The sequence below is a fragment of the Rhinopithecus roxellana genome, chromosome 1, assembly GCF_007565055.1.
Source record: "Rhinopithecus roxellana isolate Shanxi Qingling chromosome 1, ASM756505v1, whole genome shotgun sequence".
Lineage (NCBI taxonomy): Eukaryota > Metazoa > Chordata > Mammalia > Primates > Cercopithecidae > Rhinopithecus > Rhinopithecus roxellana.
Genome location: NC_044549.1, coordinates 194,873,462 through 194,893,490, shown reverse-complemented (window position 1 = coordinate 194,893,490; position 20,029 = coordinate 194,873,462). Strand labels below are relative to the sequence as shown.

Genomic DNA, 20,029 nt, shown 5'->3' with positions numbered 1-20,029 from the left:
ACATATACATATATTAACATATTTCTAAATGAATTAGGATTGTAAATCATAATGGTGAAATTTCATGTGTTTATTTTGCTGGCTCCCACAAAATTCCATTGAAGTAATCAAAATAAGTATGAAAATAAGTAAAAATGCACAATCTCACTGTAAACAGGGCAAAGTATCAATAATAGATACCTAATTTGAGAAATTTCTAGAAGACAGAGCTGTTTTGACAGAGTGTTCAGGATTGAGAAGACCACATACCACCATAAGCAGGAAGCAGGCTTATGGAAAAGTCCTGGAGGAACTCCAGACTCATGGACAGGGGTTTTGAGGCAGAGCGAAGTGTGGGCCCCACTTCCAGCCATGGTGCTGCTCACCACAGGATATTCCCCAAGGTGCCCTGTGGGTGGGCACAAGAGTAACTGAATTCTGGACTGGATTGTCCTGGTCCCCCAGAGCCATCGCCCTCCGCCAAAAAAGACTCTCAACCTTCCATCACTGTTCCTCCTCTGAATCAATATCTTTATTCTTTTCTCATCCATTTCTCACTAACTCCAGGGTGAGGCTGCCTACAGCTTTCAGCAGCATCTACTTAGGAGGAGATCCCCAAGTAAATCAAAGCGAGATCTTAAAAATTACTGAGATATCTCATCAGGCTGCCAGTACTCATAGACCTTCATTTATGAACATGAACAGACAAGGAAGAATTGCTGGGCATTTGAGGAAGTCCATAGCCAAAGAGAGGCCACAGGGGATCCCGAAGGCCAATAGTCATGGGAAAAACAAAGATAATGTAAGAAACAGGTCTTTAAAAATATCTAATTTGTACAAACATGACAACTTGAAAGATTTCCATGAAATATGACTTTCAGATTTTAAATCCCAGTAGAGGGATTGAGTAACAGTACACGCTGACAAAAGTCACATGACTTACTTACAAGAGTACCTTGGAGAGTTCTCTCTGAGCACAGAGTGAGAGAAATGTTAAGAACTGTGGCAGGTAGATCCAACAAATTCAAAAGCCGTTTGTGGGAAATGTATATTAGCACCACAGGTCTGGTGATCTACTGAAATTGAATACCCTCCCGGCATAGAGAAAAGGGACAGAAAGAAGACTTAACTGTGGCATATGGACATTTCCCCCACATTGTCCACATGAGGGCAATTTGCATATTGTATATATTCATGTTTATATCCACAATAGTATAATATACAGTGGTATAGAAAATTGTAGACATATACTGATATATAATAAGTATATCTGCACACAATAAGTGTATATGTGTGTATATATACATAATAGGTATATAGATAAAGTGTGTGTGTGGGTGTGTGTGTGTAGCCATATTTTCCAAAGACAGGTGTTTAGGGCATTTCATTTGTAGAATCAATTGAACTGGATATTACTACATATTTACTTAGATCAAATAAATAGAATTGTATTGTACTGTTAAAACATAAAATGTATGCTGTTACTCTCAGAAGTACACATTTTCTAGGGAATGATATTTCCAATATCATAATATAGAAAGACCATCTTACCTACTTTCCCTCATATTTCACCTAAGTGGTTGTCCCTCTTTGGTGAGAACCACTACAAATGTGTTTGCCTTGGTTTCCCACTGAAGTGTTTAGAGGAATTCAAGAAGTGCATTGCCCCTATGGTGAAGCCAGGAGGCCATTGGGCTGGGATTCTTTCTGTGTTGCCCAGGGCTCTCTGCTATGGGGAGCTGAATGGACACCTGGAGTGCTACTTGCTGTTTGCTTTGAGGACATCCCCAGCTTTTGAAATGGTGACATTATTAGCCTGGTTTGTGAGACTGTCCCGTCTTTCTGGATTGGAACATTTAACCTCTGCAGCCTTTCAGTACGTGTAATTAACAGATCACCCTTTGTTGAGGAAAATAGTGAATCTGTCCAAATGGTTTTTGAACAATTAACTTTACAATCTGGAGTATTTGATTTTAACCAACTTGATTTATGTCTTTAATCAAGAAAATCAATAATCTTAACTTTATTTTTTTAAAGCCTGTAGTTTATTTGATACGGCCTTATGATATAGTTGTCTTCCCATTGGGGTAGATGAAATTTAATTCATCTTTAATTTAATTCTCACAAGGTGCTGCTTCAGTATTTGCAATGAAAACACTCATTTAACGTAATGGTGAAGAGCAGGGGCTTGGGGGTTAGGCAGCCTTGGGTTCAAGTCTCAGTTTTATTTGGTAAATAATTGGGCAAGTAACCTATCTTCACTGAGTCTCAGTTTTCTATCATAAAAACTAGACATAATGATATTTCTACCATAAGATTGTTACGAGAATTAAATGAGATATAGTGTAAGCAAAGTGCTTAGCATGTGCCTGGAACGTAAGTGCTTGAAACTATTAATTGCTATTGTCATTATCATCGTTTTTATTCCTATGTTGTATTAATCTTCTGACTGCAGCAAAAAAATTAGTTGTCTTATTTTCCAGATACATAATACTTTTGCCCACAGAATTGCAAAACATTAGGACATGAACAATATCTGCTGGTTATTTGAGACTATTTTGAATTTGCTTCATTAAAATTTCATCAAACTTCAAGATGGTGAAGGTTACCAGATATTGTCAAATTTTGTTTATCCCCTTCTTTTTCTTAAATGAGGCAAGTGTTACTGTTTACTGTGATGTGAAGAAACACTCATTCATGGCATGCCCTGGTAAGACAGCCAGATTTTCCACACCACATATTGAGCTTATCTGGCAAAAAGAACTTCTGGATTCAAAATCCTGAGTATAGTAAAAATGCTGAAATACTGCCATCTCTGGGATAGCTTTTGTGATGGAGATGACAGGACCTCTAGCCCCTTGCTATTCAAAATTTGCAGCCAAATCAGTACTTGGGAGCCTATTTGAAATTCAGAATCTCAGGTCCCACCCCTTGCCTGCAGAATCAGTATCTGCATTTTAATGAGATCCCCCAGATGATTCATATGCATATCTTTTTAGAAATGCTGCTCTAGAGATTGCTCCTGAACAATCTAGAAGGGTGATTATTGAAACTGTAAAAAAGATTTGCATCTGAGGGTTTCACTTTTCCAAATCTAGTCTGTCTCTAGCTAGTTCCATATACTTTCACTTATGTTTGCTGGAAAGGGGACTGGACCTCCAATTTGTGTTTGTTTGTTTATTTCTAGAAGACCTGCTAACATCCACTTGGGAAAATCTTTCTATTTCTTTAGTTTTTCTTTATTAAATGATAATTATAACATTCAGCCTTGGCATATGTTTATGGTCTCTTGCCTCTAAAGTCTCGTTTATCTAGTAAAGAATTCACAAATGGACAGACTTTGAGCAGCAGTAGAAGAGAAATACCAGGAAAAAAATACTGATTTAATAAACCTGTGGAACAGGCTAGCCAAAACAGTACAAGAGTTTTCTTATCTGTTAGAATGATAATATTTATATACTGATGCCTTAATAATGTAGTAACATGCAAGGGGCCCAGCACAGGGCCTGGTGGAGGGCAGGTGGGCCAATGTTGTTGCTGATCAATCAGTTCAGGAGCAAAGGTCAGCAAATGGGCAGGAGGTAGAGTGGAAGTATTGAGTGAGCCCTTCCAGATAGTTAATCACCAGTGACTGGATTAAGAGAAGAGGCTTGGGCCGGGTGCAGCAGCTCACACCTGTAATCCCAGCACTTTGGGAGGCCAAAGTAGGAAGATCACTTGAACCCAAGAGCTCAAGACTAGCCTAGGCAACATATTGAGACCTTGTCTCTACAAAAAATATATATTTTTACATTAGCTGAGGGTGGTGGCACATGCCTGTAGTCCTATCTACTCAGGAGACTGAAAGTGGGAGGATAGCTTGAACTGGGGAGGTCAAGGCTGCAGTGAGCTGAGATCACACCACTGCACTCCAGCCTGGGCAACAGAGTGAGACCCTGTATCTACAGAAAAAAAGAGAGAGAATTTGGATGGAGGGTTCACATCTTCACTCTGCCCCTTCCTTGGACACATCACTTAACGTCTCAAAACTGAATGGTAATTTACCTGATAGGGCCCTTTTATGAAGATTACAGCACATAGATATTCAAAATGTTTGTCATAGTGCTTGGCACAGAGAAAGCCATCAAGAAAAGACAAATGCATACATGCATGCCCATGCCCACAGATATATACTTTGGAAATGGCAGTTGTCATCTTAAATGTGTGGACTATCCCTACTATATTATAAGCTTTCATCCTGTTTCTTCAGGGAAGGTTCATTTCTGTTTGATCATGCACACCCTTCCTGTCAGTGGTACACACCTTCTGCTGAGGGGTTCAGTGTTGAGAGAACTAAAATGTACACTGCATAATGCACACATTTTTATTGCTTGCCTCAGCAAGAAACAGAGCTGTGAAGTCAGCTTTATTGGAGCCACAGAGAGATGTAGGAAGCTATCCTGGGCCAGAGCCTCCCAGCACAGAGGAAGCCTCTGTTTCCTGATTCACCAAACCAGGCATCCGCCTTGCTGTGTCTAACTCAGGAGAGCACAGAGCAGTCAACAGAGCTGCTCATGACTTATGCATGAAGATAGGTGATCCCATCTGGCCTCCCTCAAAGTCTTGATCCTTCCCTGCTGCCAACAGATAATCCTCAGCCCCTGGGGAACCAGAGGACCACTGCCAATTACTGCGGGAATCTCTATGTGCCCCCCGGGGAGCTCCTTATGCCTTGTTAGGCTTAATTGTGTGGCCACTGAGAGCTGGAGCCTCTGGTATTGTCTCTTCAGTGACCCTGGGGCATTGTAGGGACAGGCAGTGTGACTCAGAGAGTCCACTGCAAAGTTGCAGGTCTCCTGCCTCCATTACCATTACAAAGGCTGGAGAATAGCCAGCCTGCTGGCGAGGCTTCAGCTGCAGCAAGTGACACTGGAGACTGCATCACTGCACAGAAACTTACCAGGAACAGTGCAGCCAGATCAGGGCTCTGCTCTCTTGGTGCCTGGATCTCCTGCTCCTAAGCTGTTGTGAAGCTAGAATGTTCTCTGTTGCTAAGTGCTTCTCCCAGGGATGTTCTGGTTATTGTCAACAATTGTTAATCAGATGACTCTATAGACTGGGAAACAGTTTTCTTCAAAGTTACTGTTTGACCTTTGTCTTAATAATGATGTAAAATTCACCCACGTATTGAGTGTTTACTGCCTCTAGGCTGACCACTGACTGAGTCATTGATGTGGATAATATTGGAACAACCTAATGAGAGGAGATACTATTAACCCCATTTTAGAGCTGAAAAAATCTGAGGCATAGGAGGCTGGATGAGTAAGTGGTGGAGCCAGGATTTGAACCGAGATATTTTAGCTTAACAGTTTAACCATCATCATCATAGTATATGATACATGTATACTGTATATGATACTAGGTATCATATGCTAGATAAGGAAGAGTTGGCAAAATCCTCTAGGGATCTATTTTTAGGAATATGTTGCTGATTCGAATGTTCTTAACCAATCTCTGCTTTATCAATGGCTTCAATATGTCAGTCTCTATTTCAGTCACAAATATGAATTCTACCTTTTCTGTTAAAATTGTCTTTTCTCAAAAAAATTCCAGAATAATACAGCATCGTCATACCTAGTAACTTTATGAACACTCCAGTCAGTACACTGGAGGGGTTGCATTTTTTGTGTCTTTAAGCCACAAGTCTATGCCTGTAGGTTTTCACACCTGAAAGAAACTTGCTAGACTCAACTGTCTTATGATAGTTAACCCTGTGCTGTCTGACACAACTGAAAAGTAGGCTCCTCTGGTTAATCGAGGTATTTGACCAATGATACTCTCAGGAAGCAGAGTGCAGTAAGATAAGCTTTATCAGCAAAACTCTTCCCTGCACAAATTAATCTTTGTTCAACTGTTTAGAATGCCTTTCTGAAAATACAGTGACCCATATGATATTATAAACAGTAGAACATCAAGTAAAGCCTCAATTATCTTGTTTTACAAGCCTGCTGAAGCTCTTACTTCATAATGACATAGATACAAAAATAGCTGACTTCCCTAGACACAATACCAGAATTCTAGTCTATCTTTAAAGACTTTACTTACATTGAATGAAGATTCATCATATCAAAATTAGAGTAAGATGCTGCATTTTATTGTTATGAATATTTCACACTCATGCAAACATGTGCAGAAAACAAAATAATAAAGACTTGTGTAACCACCACCCAATAAAATGCTGCTTTAAAAAAAGGTTGTAGTCCGTCACATCAGGATGTGAAAACTTATCTCATAGTAGTTTGTGATATAAAATAATCTCCAAATAATGATGTACTTTTAACCATATAGCTTTCAAAGTTCTAAACAGTTTCATTTGTATGTCCAGCAAGTTCTGGATTTAGTCAGCTGCTTCCACAAAGAATGGCCCACTGTCAGGCCTGATCCTAGGAAAAGATGAGTTTGTGTCCAAGAGCACTTTTCAAACAATAGGGTAAGGAATTCATATTTTTTTGTTAATTTTATGTATTTTTTCCTGGCTTTTATCTTACCAAATTGGAGTTTTCTCAATCAGATCTAACTTTACCATTTTCTATTTAAAATCTTTTTTTTTTTTTTTTTTTTTGAGACGGAGTCTTGCTCTGTCGCCCGGGCTGGAGTGCAGTGGCCGGATCTCAGCTCACTGCAAGCTCCGCCTCCCGGGTTTACGCCATTCTCCTGCCTCAGCCTCCCGAGTAGCTGGGACTACAGGCGCCAGCCACCTCGCCCGGCTAGTTTTTTGTATTTTTCAGTAGAGACGGGGTTTCACCGTGTTAGCCAGGATGGTCTCGATCTCCTGACCTCGTGATCCGCCCGTCTCGGCCTCCCAAAGTGCTGGGATTACAGGCTTGAGCCACTGCGCCTGGCCTTAAAATCTTATAAAAGATTTTTAAGCCCATCATCTTCTCTCTCAGCTGATGACCTTCATATGTCACTGAGAAAACAGGAGATAAGAAGAGAACACCTCAGATTCTCTCCCCGATATCTGCCATCTGCCTGCACCTGTGCCACAAGGCTGCTCTTCCCTCTTACTGGAGGAGCTGACTCCTCCTTGAGGCTGAGCCCTCAGCTTCTGCACCAGATCTAGCTTTTCCTGCTTGCTCAAGGACATCCCATAGCAGATGTCCCCTTTCTCTCTCCTGCATCATCAAAGCTCCCCTTCCTGGGTCTTTCCCATCAGAATATGATATGCTGATATATCACCCATCTTTTTTTTTCCTTCCTTTTTTTTTTTTTTTTTTTTGATTTCCAACTTTTAAGTTCAGGGATACATGTGCCGGATGTGCAGGTTTGTTACATAAGTAAAAGTGTGCCATGGTGGTCTGCAGCGCAGATCATCCCATCACCTAGGTATTAAGCCCAGCATCCTCTAGCTGTTCTGTCTGATGCACTCCCTCCTTCCATCCCTCAGCCTCTGACAGACCCCAATGTGTGTTGTTGCCCTTCGTGTGTACATGTGTTCTCATCGTTCAGCCTCCTACTTATAAGTGAAAACATGTGGTATTTGGTTTTCTGTTTCTGGATTAGTTTGCTGAGGATCATGGCTTCCAGCTCCATCCATGTCCCTGCAAAGGACATGATCTCAGTCCTTTTGATGGCTGCATAGTATTACGTGGTGTATATGTAGCACATTCTCTTTATCCAGTCTATCATTGATAGGCAATTTAAGTTGAGTTAGTGTCTTTGCTGTTGTGAATGGTGTTGCAGTGAACATACATGTGCGTGTATCTTTGTAACAGAATGATTTCTATTCCTTTAGGTATATACCCACTAATAGGATTGCTGGGTCAAATGGTATTTCTGCCTCTAGGTCTTTGAGGAACTGCCACACTGTCTTCCACAATGGGTTGAACTAATTTCCACTCCCACCAACAGTATAAAAGCATTCCTTTTTCTCCACAACCTCACCAGTGTTGTTGTTTTTTTGACTTTTTAATAATAGCCATTCTGACTGGCATGAGATAGTATCTCATTGTGGTTTTCATTTGCATTTCTCTAATGATCAATGATGTTGAGCTTTTTTTCATGTTTGTTGGCTGCATATGTGCCTTCTTTTGAGAAGTGTCTGTTCATATCTTTTGCCTACTTTTTAATGGGGTTGTTTTTTTCTTGTAAATGTTTAAGTTCCTTGTAGATGTTGAGTATTAGACCTTTGTCAGATGGATAGATTGAAAACATTTTCTCCCATTCTGTAAGTTGTCTATTGACGCTAATGATAGTTTATTTTGCTCTGCAGAAGCTCTTTGTTTAATTATAACTTATTTGTCAATTTTTGCTTTTGTTGTAAATGCTTTTGGCATTTTCATCATGAAATCTTCACCCATGCCTATGTCCTGAATGGTATTGCCTAGATGTTCTTCTATGGTTTTTATAGTTTGGGGTTTTACATTTAAGTCTCTAATCCATCTTGAGTTGATTTTTGTATATGGATATCACCCATCTTTAAAAAAGAAAATAAAAGCCTCTCCAGATCCACATACCTGTCTAACTCTGCCCCCATTTCCCTACCTGCCTCCCTAACAAAACTCCTTGGGAGAGTTGTCTAGACTCACTGTTTCCAGCTAGCTGAGCATCTGTACCTGCTACTCTTGCTGGTGACTAGTGAATGATCAGTTATTAGTCCTTGGCTGACTTGGCCTTTGGCACAGTTGGTGTCTCCTCCTTCAGGAACACTCTCTCCCTTGGTTTCTGGGACACCCTACTCTCTCGCTGCTCCCGTCACACTGACCATTCATCTCAATCTCCGTGGCTGGTGTCTGTAAACGTTGCAGTGCCTGCCTGAAGATTGGGTTCTAAGACTGCTACCCCTCTCCATCTGAGTTTGCTCCCTAGGGGAGCTCGTCCAATTTCTAGCTTTTTCTATCATCTCTACACTTAGGCCTCTGTATTTGTACCTTCAGCCCACCCAGAGCCTGAACTCAAGTCTGACAGAGTTAGCCACATGCGCCACATCTTCACCCACTTGGCTCATTGGCACCTCGGGCTTCTCATGGCCTCCCCAGGCCTGCTCCTCCCTCACTCCTGTTCGCCTTAGTCATGGCAGCTTCAAGTTTCCCAAGTCAGACCTTGCATCAGCAAGTCATGCTTCTTCAGTAGGGTGAACTCTGAGCAGAGGCCTGAAGGGAGTGAGGGAACAAGTCATCTCTAACTCTTCCCTCTCTCACACTCCACCCCATTTACCAACCCATTTTGTTGGCCCTACTTTCAATGTATGTGAAGAATCTGATCATTTTTACCACCTCCACTGCTCCCACCCTATCCGTCACCCCACACACGGCTTATTGTCTTCCTGCTTCCACCATTGCCCCTCACCCCCACCCCAGTTCATTCTCAACACAGCAGCCAGAGCCATCCCCTTAAAACCTAAGTAAGTTTATGGCACGCAAGCCATGGACTGGCTCTCCATCTCGGACTAAAATCCAGTTCTACCTCATCTTCGAGGCCCTTGCAGTCAGCCTCCACTACCACACATCTCACTTCCTCTCTGGCAACTTTTCTTCCTGCTCACTCCAATCGTGATGCACTTGCTGTTTCTGAGACACGCCAAGTATACTTGTACCCCCAGGCCTTTTTATGTGCTCTACTCTCTTTCTGGAAGATTCTTCCACATAACTATGTAGCTTCCTCATTTCCTTCCTTCAGGTCTTTACTCACATGTCACCCTGTCAGAGAGGACCTTCCCTGACCAGCCTGCAGGAACAGGCGCCCCTTTCTCTGCCTCTGCATCCTCTGCCTCCTGATTTAGCTTTCTTTATTCCCTTTACACTTATTGTCTTTTCTTACTGTGTGTTGCCTATTTGCTTGTTTATTTTCTGTTGTTTATCTGCCCCTCTGATATACAGGCACTACATAGATAATGAATTCGTACATTCTTATCCTCACTGCTGTATACTTAGCACCTATACTTGGACTAGGGATATGGTTTGTTTAAATAAATGAGTATAGTTTTTGTAAACTAGGCACCTGTTCCTCTCTGGAATGGGCTTGAGCCACAGTCTGTTCTGTGGAGCCCACTCCATTGTGGTGTGTTTGCCCTCCAATGCCCTGTAGCTAGAGATCACATGAGAGGCAGTGTGGTGTAATGGTGAACAGCACAAGTTCTGGAGCCAAAGTTGCCAAGTTTGAACCTGCCTCCAGCACTTACTAGCACTCTGACCTTAGATAGGTTACTTAACCTGTCTGTGCCTCCAATTTCTTCATCTGTAGAATGGGCTTCTAATAGTTTTCTCTTTTTATACATGAGGCTATTGTGAGGACTAGATGAGTTATTTCTGTAAAAGCAGTTAGAGCAGTGCCCAGCACATGATAGATGCTAAGTGTTAGTTGTAATATTTTTATTCATCTTTGGATCCTCCATGACTCCTGTCACAGTAGGTTGAATTAAGTGAGCTTACATCAAATCTACATGCCTCCTTTTGGAGGTACAGCATAAGCAGGAGGGGACAGCATCAGATTGGCAAGCAGCAGACCTATACCTATGCCTGAGCTGTTACCATTTCATGAATGTGTTCGACAAACATGTTTTGAGCCCTACTCTGTGCTAGGCTCTGCATTGGGCATGGGACAAATGGCAATGAGCAAACACAGATGACAGTCTCCAATGTCAGGGATCTCTCAGCTGCACCCTGTTTAGCTGTGAGATCCTGGTGTCCCAGTCTCAGAAACTGACACCGCGGGAAGCAGACCACATGCAATCTATAATTGCATCTTCTGGCTCCCACCCACTCTGAGGCTGTGGGGTGTTCCTGCCAGCCCAGCACTCCGGGGAGCATTCTGCCCCACATGCCATGGACACACCCTCACAGTTGGATCGAGGCTGCTGACTTGGGCTGTCACTTATTCTCCCTACAATGTCTTTCATGAGGAGGCAAGATTTTCATGTCGAGTCTAGGTTGAAGTCTCCACTCTACACTGGGAAACCTGGGATAAGTTACTTAACTTCCTTAAGTATTTATTTTCTTTATCAAAAACTGGAGATTATAACATCTTAGTGTAAAGATCAAATGTTTACCCAAATGTCCTCACATATTCCAAGCTTCTAGGGTGATAATTTCCTTTAATCTCCAATAAAACAACTGCTTTACTCTGGGGTCCAGCACCCTCCAATGGTTGCAGAAGATGCCTGAAAAGTGGAAGGGGCTTAGACCCTAGATTCCACACCCCAAATTCTTGCTTGTGACTCACTATGACACCTTTTGCCTTCCTCAGAGCATGGACCTGAGCCTCTCTATTTCACCTATTTCATGGGCAGGTGTGGGGAGCAGGTGTTTTCAACCTGCTGCCTGAACTGCTAGGCCTCATTCTGCCTTGCACCCCACTTCTCAGGCTTCCCTCTTCCCTTCACTACTGCTCCCTTCCTTGAAGCTGCTCTCCAGACACCTGGCCCTGATGGGCTTTGTCTGGTTTCAACTTCCACTCTGATTCTGTCTTCCTTGTGAAACATCCTAACCAGAAGAACATCCATTTTCTTAGCAAAATTAAATCTTTATTTTAATTTTCTGATTGTACAGGTAACATATAACCTTTAGAGAAAGCAAAGCATTACAGCAATGAGTGAAAATGTTAAAAAGAAACGTATCTCAGAAAAGGGAATCATACTGTACGTGTCCCACAACTGCCTTTTTGCACTGTCTTGTGAGGCGTGGAATTTTTAGTCTAGTTAAGCTACGCTTAATAAGTAGTAAGGATATAGTTCCCGATGCTGTGATTTGGGATGCTACCATATCCTCAGACCTCTGTGAGTGATTGTATTAAAGAAGAACAGTCACTGAGAATTTAGAGACAGGAGAGACTATCAAGAGAAAGGGCAAGAGATGATGTGCACCTGACAGTGACAAATCAAATGTATTCCTGCAAGGCAGCTTCAGGTCTTGTCTATGTGTCTGGCGTATCCCAAGGACTGCCACATCTCAATCTCATATTAATAGGACTCAACGTGTTTTGAGTAATCCTCTTTCCTTTATAGAAAAGCATGTAAAGTCACAGAAGAGCCAAAGAGCAGTTGGCATGGAGAACACAGGGGCCAGGGCTTCTCTGGGGCAGCCTCAAATATGGAAACAAATTTAATTACATGGGCTGTGACCTATTTCATCTCACCAAGGTCAGAATGATAAACAATTTAAAGAAGTTATAATTTTGTGATAGTTAGATATCCAGGTGCTTATCTGAAAGAGGCTGTGGGATATCCTTCAGGCTAGAAAAATGGTTTGCATAGAGTATTTGTTCTCAAGTTTTCTGTTTTGAATGTGATGACATTTTTAAGCTAGCTCTTCCACTTTAGCATATCCAGTAATGAAATAAACAAAGTGTAAAATATGAGACAGTGCTAGTTAAATATTTATACCAGCCCTACCCTGTCATTTCTTCAAACTATTAAAATGTAATGTTTTTATATGAAATCATTATAAATTTATAACAAGCCTAATCTGTGGTGATGCACTATTCCATGGGCTGTGAATGATCGTTCTAAATTTCAGTTGGCAGATGCTTTCTCTGAGTGATATGCTAGGATGATTAGTTCCTATGATGCAGTATAAGAATATGTCTTCTAATTTCCATAAAACGTGAGTGCTGATTATACAGTTTGATTTGAGACCTTCTAAAATATTTTTTCAAACAACCATCTTGACAGTCAGCTCTCCTACAATAAGAAAGTTGGTTATGAATACTGCCCTGAAGACTTTCTATCCCAAAATCTCTATTAAGAATGTGTCCATACAGGGGAATTACTCTTTGAAAAGATCACTGAGTCTTCAGGAGGGGTACAATAATTGATCTGTAAGTAGAAGTTAGGTTTTGTCAGGCTTTTGACAAGCCCAGTGGCAGTTTTGAGTTTGGAGGCTGAGATTCAACCCAGGATTGTATCTCTTTAGATGTGGGTGGACCGAAAGCTACCATTCTAAGGTAATTGAAGAGTATAGGCGTGCCATTCCACCTCAGAGCATCTCTGTCTTTTGGGTCTTCTCTGAAAGTCATCATTAGTTTCTACAATTTTACCACTAGAGATCTTTCTTTGGGTACAAGCACTCCTTAATAGACAAACACTCTTGAAAAGGTAGTGTCTTTACCCTTAGCACAGTTATTTTCCTGGCAAACAGGAGTTTTCTAGCTGCTTTCCAGTGTGGTAGAGAGCTGAGAGCAACCCCTTTAGAAATGACGAACAGGAACCTCACAGCGCTTTGAGGCATATATTCAGAGAAGGGAAAGATAGCCATCGCTAGAGGGAGGGGCATCCACAGGTAGAGGTGAGGTCAGCAAGCCATTCTGGATTTCTGTAATAAAACAGAGGTCAAGTGTTCAGCCTGGAGAAGACTGCACAGAAGTGCTCGTCTGCAATTACATGTGTCTGTAATTGAATACAGATTTGTAAAAACAAGTTATAATCTTGTAAACACAGCTTTAGTGGGCATGCCTGAACCTAGCAGAGTTTGGTTGCCCCATCTCAGAGTGGGACCTCATTTCCTGGTCTTCCAGGACCCTTTTGTAACCTGACTTTTGTCAAACTTCTGCTTGTCCCCAGCTTAAGGGCAGAAAGTATAATAAAGAGTTCTCTACTGTGTCCTTACCTCAAAGAATCCCCAGTCTAACAGGTAAGAGATGTGTTACCTTACATTGTTGTCATACAATGTTTGTAATTTAATGAGAACTCTCTGCAACCATGTCCATAAATGAGTTAGCCTGTTTGAAAACCAGGTTCCACGGAAATCTCTGAAACAGCCAGAGAGGCTTGATTTATAGTGGATACAATCTATGAAATTATGGGCAGTGACACTTGGGAAAGAAGCCCTTGCCACGTTATTCAAGACTTCAGTAAAAGCAGATTGGACTCCATGGTCTCGAAAGGCCCCTCCCCATGAGTTCATGATATCACCATGGCCCCTGCTCAGCCACTGTGGACTGAGGGGAGAAGGCAGGGAGTGACAGAGTGGCCAGCAATGAACCAAGGATGGTCATTCTCTTACGTGGCTCACACTGGACTGCACATCCCAGCCTCCCTTGCATTCAGGTTCAACTAATGATGTGTGAGGGCATATGTGTGACTTCTGGGTTGAGTTTCCTTGGCAGGCAGTGGTGCCTTCTCAGCCCTCTCTCCGCCTATTTGCCAGCTGCATGCAGAGGGCTCTGGGATCCTCATGGGACATTGGAGCCCCACAATGGAAGGAGCATGGGTCTCTGAGGCACCAGGTAGTAGGCCACCTTTGTAATTTGTATTGAATTGCCTATCAGAAGAAATAAGAAATAAACTTCTAAGGTGTTTAGTCATTGAGATTTGGGTGAAGGAAGGGATGGGGAGGTATCTGTTACTTCATCTAGCATTATTTTAACTAGTATAGTAGGTGTATCCTATAAAAGTAAGACCAGGAAAGTTGTAAAGCAACCTTTCTTTGTTTTGCAGCAGCAGCAGCAGCAGCAGCAGAGTAGTAGTAGTAGTAGTAGTAGTAGTAGTAGTAGTAGTAGTAATAGTAATTGTAATTATTATTACTATTATTATTAGAGAAAGGGTCTTGCTCCATTACCCAGGCTGGAGTGCAGTGGCATAATCATAGCTGACTGTAGTCTTGAACTCCTGGGCTCAAGTGATCTTCTTGCTTCATCCTACCGAGAAGCTGGGACTATAGACATGAGCTACCATACTCAGCTAATTTTTAAAAAAATTTTTGTAGAAATGGGCTCTCTCTATGTTGCCCAGGCTGGTCTTGAACTCCAGTTCTTGAGAAATCCTCTCCCCTTTCCTTCCCAAAATGCTGAAATTACAGGCATGAGCCACCACACCCAACCTACTTTAGTCATTATTGGCTTTATGTTAACATTCTACTGCTCCAGATTGTTAAAAGATGTTAATACAAATTTGCGTCTATATCACAGGCCCTCTGAATAGAGATTAATCTGGTCTGTAGTCGGTGAGGTAGGTCAATGCTTAGTGGAACCAGGTCCTGCTTGTTCTAAGAGTCCATGGAAATCTGAATTCCAGAGAGGGTTCTAAGATGGGGAGACCCAGGAGCAATGGGTACCAAGCTTAATATTTCTACATAGTAGGCAGGAGACAGTATCCTGGAATAAGCCAAAGTCAAATTGTTTCTTAGATTTCCCAAGTCCAGAAAGGAAGGCTACCACATACAGCTGGCCTTGAAAGCAAGTCCAGTAGAGTAAAAGCTGGGGAGGCGAAAGCAAGAGGCAGATTCTCAGGTCCATGGATACTGTTCTGACACCCACTTGGGTGGAAGATGGTACTGCTCTCTTTTGCTTAAGATTTAAAAATGCATATGTCCTGCTCTTTTGTGAATTGGCCTTGTTTGACCTTGAAGGTTCACGCTTCCCTGTTAGCTAGAACCTAGTTAGGCCATCTGAATCATCTGCCTTCCTGCAAGCCAAGCACTCTCCTGTTTGGACTTTGAGCTCTGCAGAGATGAGGCTGGGAACATAGTCCAAGGGAGGAAGTTAAGCAAAGAGGATCTAAGCTGCTCTGCTGGGCAAATCAAAAGGTGACTGTCCTGGGAGGAGAAGTTAGTATGGTGTTTGCTATTTTTGGCTGCGTTGGTGACCAGAGTTCTGATCATGGGACAGGACTGAGAGCATGAGGAGAAGCAGCTCATAACTGAAAGAGAGGGGTCCCAGCAATATGAAGGGAACAAGGAAAGCAGTGGGTTGACAGGGGGCCCCCGGCAGTGGGATATGGCTAATTCCTCTATTAGAACATTAGAACTTGATACAGAGATTTAAGTTTTCTTTTATGAATTGCAAATCCCTTCTGATGCTATCAGTAAATTCTGTGATAAGTACTAGTCAGTGGTGCCTTAAGGATAAAGGAAGGGGAAGCCGTGGGCACTCTTGTCAAGGGCAGTGTAGGTGTATGTGGCCCTCACCATTCCTCTGTAGCTACGATGATGGTTGTAGCATTTATGGAGGAGCAGAAAGGGGCACTCGTCATCCTCTAGTCCAGCTGGTAACCAGGAGCCAAGTCAGAGGAAGCCTGCAGCCAAGTGAAGAGCACGAGGCCATGGCCAGATAGCATAGGAACAGGGTGGAGATACTCCAGGCTCCCTCCTTCAAATACGTTATAGCAGTGGTGCTCAACCTTTTTTTCACATGCACCCTAAGGAACCTTTTTTGATTTATTTTCCCTGACTACCTCTCTCTAGGCAATTTTAATATAGACTGTGTCTGTTTATATATTGTCCTCTGGCACAAACCATTGTAATATGTAAGCTTTAGTCCCACTTGCTGAACCAGTTTTCACCACTGTGGAAGCAGTATCACCCTGTTGAGAATGCAGTCCTAGAGGCAGGTGACCTAGACAGGGGAGACGGTCAGATCTTCCACCCTGTGGATAGGATGACCATAGTAGTCCCTTGGGTGTCTGATGCTGGACACAGCAGACAAGATGGGAAAAGAAGCACCTTCTTCCCATCTCGCTTGGAGCCTCACCAGGCATGTGGAGCTTCTCTGTGAGAAGATGGTTCCATTTGGAAAGGCAGAAACTTGGATTCGTCCCAAGGGGAAAGCCTCATCTTTAAGCAGCCAGTGAGACTCTTACGGCATTTTGGAGAGGCCAGGGGTGGAGTGCTACAATTTGTAGCTTGAATGAGAAGAGAAAGGATGAAGCAGTGCCCTCTCAAATACCAACCACTGTGGAATCCCTGGAGGTTCTCATTTTCAGTATTTCAAAATGTACTCTGGAGCGACTGGCCATTATGCCACTTTCCTTCTGCAGCATTTTTGTAAAATTCCTGGTGTATTCCTCAGAAACCAGCCTATGGGTTTTGTCCATCAGGTGCATGTTGCAATTAAAGAGCTCCTGGTTAGACTTTTTGTGAAGAAGGAAGCACCATTAATGTCTGTCTCACACACTCTGACACTCGACCATCCACTACCAATCCCACAGAAGTTGTATTTCCCTCTGTGGTGAGTTGCCTTGGAGGAGAACCAAGGCCTTGAATCACCAGCTTGTTCAGGGGTATATCAAGTCATACTGCTGAATGTAAAGTTCTATGCTACCCAGAAGTTTGCTGGCTTTCCAGAGAACGACTCTTACAAGACTTAACTTATCTTCCGTCCTATGTCCTCCAGTGTGGAGTGGAAAGGAAAGCCGTTCTCAGAGCAATCTGCCAGGGAGAAGTTTATCACCTGACATGCTTAGAGGTTTTGTTTCAATTTCTGCCACATGAATGAGGGAAATCTTTTATTACAAGGTCCTATAGTCCCTTTTATTGATGCTTCTGCGACATCCTGTACTTTCATTCTAGAAGAGGTTGGTGGAAGCCGTTTTCTTGTGAACTTCCCTGTGCTGGAAGAAGAGAACCTGAAGGTTGGTCTCCACAAGGACAAAGCCATGTTAATTTCTCTCCAAAAAGAAATCTGCACGTTTCTGGCAACATCAGCTGACTCCTATGAAGGCTACTCCTGTGCCTGTGTTAGGACAGATACTTGGATTTCTGTATCTCTTCTCTGCTGACAGAGGCAGCCCCAGTGAGTCAGACCTTGCCAAACACAGTGACGCTTATGAAAGACAGTTAAGAATAAACCGTGAATTCACTGCAAAGTCTAGATGATTCTGGAGTTGCTGGATACAAGTAGCTTTGGTTATTATTAAATAACACCCACACACCCCTGGCTGTCAAACAGTAAACCACAATTTCATCTTCTTAGGCAAGCCCTCAAATTGTAGTTTTTTTTAAGCAGCATTACTTTTTGGTTTACACACATAATAAACATTAAAAAGATAGCAAAAGATATTCTTTATAAAGATTATTTCTGTTTATGTTAAGGTAGTAAACTTCCAATGAAATAAAATTAGTTATATGAAAACCTTGTGTTTCTATTTGTGTATGTTTTTCTGGAGAAGGGATCCATAACTTTTGTCCTACTCTTGAAAAGGCTCATGACTCAAAATACGAGAACAAAAGCAAAAGATCAAGAACATGCTGTCCTTCTGCTGAGAAGACAGAGACAGTTAAGTTAGGATGTTATAAGACTATTTTTTCAACTTACACTTTTATTATCTTCTTAGGTTAAATGTGAGAATGTTAAATATAACGAATAGCAAGTTTACATAAAATATGGAAAGGTCTGTTTGTGAATAAATGACTTTCAGCAAATCACATTTTTCATAATATAGTATTAAATTATAGAATATATACTGTGAGTCTGGAAAATATGCCAATGAAATAGCACAGATAATTTATATTCGCATTAATAATGGCAAGATGGACAAAATAATCTTCATCTTATTTTTCAGGAAGATGTGTGCGGCCTTCATAGTGGTGCTATGGTGATATCTCCTTTACAGGGGAAAATTATCTCTATAAAAATTAAGTTATTTCATTGTAAGTAGGAATAAAATACCTTGGATTCTGCATTTCATATAGCAAGACCCCTCTAAAGAAGAACTTACATGCCTTGTATGTGTGGCCAGAACCCCAAGGGGAAATCAGAGTTTTATGTTTATATTTGACAAATGGACTGAGGGTGGAAAAGACACTATTTTTGCCGTACTTTGCCTTTTCTAGAGTTCAGTTCTACAAGAGGGACAAGGATTTAGAAACTGTTTTTTATTATGACTACTAGTAGTAGTTCTGCTACCACTTCTGCTCCTAAAGGTGCCTGTCATGTGTCTGCCTGTAAAAAGTTGAGTATTGGTGCATGGAACAGTTTTATGCTGGTCCCTGAGGAAGACTCAGGCATAGGACTACGGGTAGAGAAGTTTGGCTTATGTCATTCCAAGTCAAATGGACCTAGAGGCCAGCTCTCCTGAACCAAGCTAGGTTGTCAGATTTCCTTAAGGATGTCCCTAGAAACCTGCTGTTTCTGAGCATGTGTTATTCAGGAAATACTGAATCACAAGAGTCTATTACTGGTCAAATCACAAGAGTCTATGACTGCCTTCCAGGAGTTATACGAGATATGAATGGAAGGATAGATGGATTATTTGTGATGTGAGAAAAGTTAGCACTATGAATGATAAACTGGGAATGGGGGCATATGGTGAATTCAGTAGGAGTTCAGCCTTCTACCTTATGTGACCTTTAGTATGACCCAAGCCTAGAGATCCTCTGGTCTTCCAGGTGTGCTCAGAATGCATCACTTCAGACTGGAGGGCTTCACCAAACCCATTTCTGTTTGGACCAGTGTCTCAGAGGCTGACTTGGGGAAGAATAAACCACTTAACCCACAACTTTATAAGGATGCTTTGGTTCCTTGGGTCCCTTGGAGACCTGGTTCTAAGTGACATTACAGAAGACATTCACTTCTCTGGAGTCTCTGGGCTTTCTGAGTCTCCCAGAAGGCTAAGAACTAAGGACCCTGACCTACTCTGGTGAGGTGCCGCCAAACCCTGTTTGTTCATTTTTTACTAAATCAGATTATGTCAAATCTGATATGTCTGTAAATTCATAAATATGGAAGTTCTTTGGAGGGTGATGCGTTATGTAGATATAAAGGACTTCTGTTAACCTCTTTTGATTTTCCCTGCTATAAAACTAACCGTACTCGAAGAAGTCTTACATTTACTCACGTTTTACTGGGGTTTAGTGTATGTACTCGGTTTTATTTATCTCTCTTGGAAAGTTCTTAGGCAGCATAAAGGATGTGGGACTTTGGAGGCAGAAGAATTTTTAGCTGTTTGAGCCTCTCTGAGCTCACTCATCCTGTCTGGCCCCTATCCCTCCTCTGTAAAGCCAGGATAATAATAGGGACATTCTAGCATTGTTTTGAGAAAGAAATCAGTGTCAATAAAGCCCTTGCACAAACTCTGCACTTGGTGGGCACACACTAAATGACAGCCTTTACCCTGTTCTCCAGTACACCTTGTCCTAGACACCCAGAAATGCTGAATTGTATTTGCTGGAGGTGAATGCTACACCTATGTCAAAACTTCATCCTTTCACATTTGAAATCTTATTCTTCTTTTTGCCACCTTTTGGTCCAAGTACTTTTTTTTTTTTTTTTTTTTTTTTTTTTTTGGAGACAGAGTCTTACTTTTTTGCCTAGGCTGGAGTGCAATGGCGCGATCTCAGCTCACTGCAACCTCCACCTCCCA

At 41.9% G+C, this 20,029-nt stretch overlaps 1 protein-coding gene across 8 annotated transcripts in view; it reads left to right on the top strand.

Annotated features, from left to right (window-relative positions):
* Window positions 1-20,029, top strand: part of ULK4 (unc-51 like kinase 4) — a 703,273-nt gene that overhangs the window by 578,348 nt on the left and 104,896 nt on the right. The gene's annotated exons all lie outside the window — the stretch shown is intronic.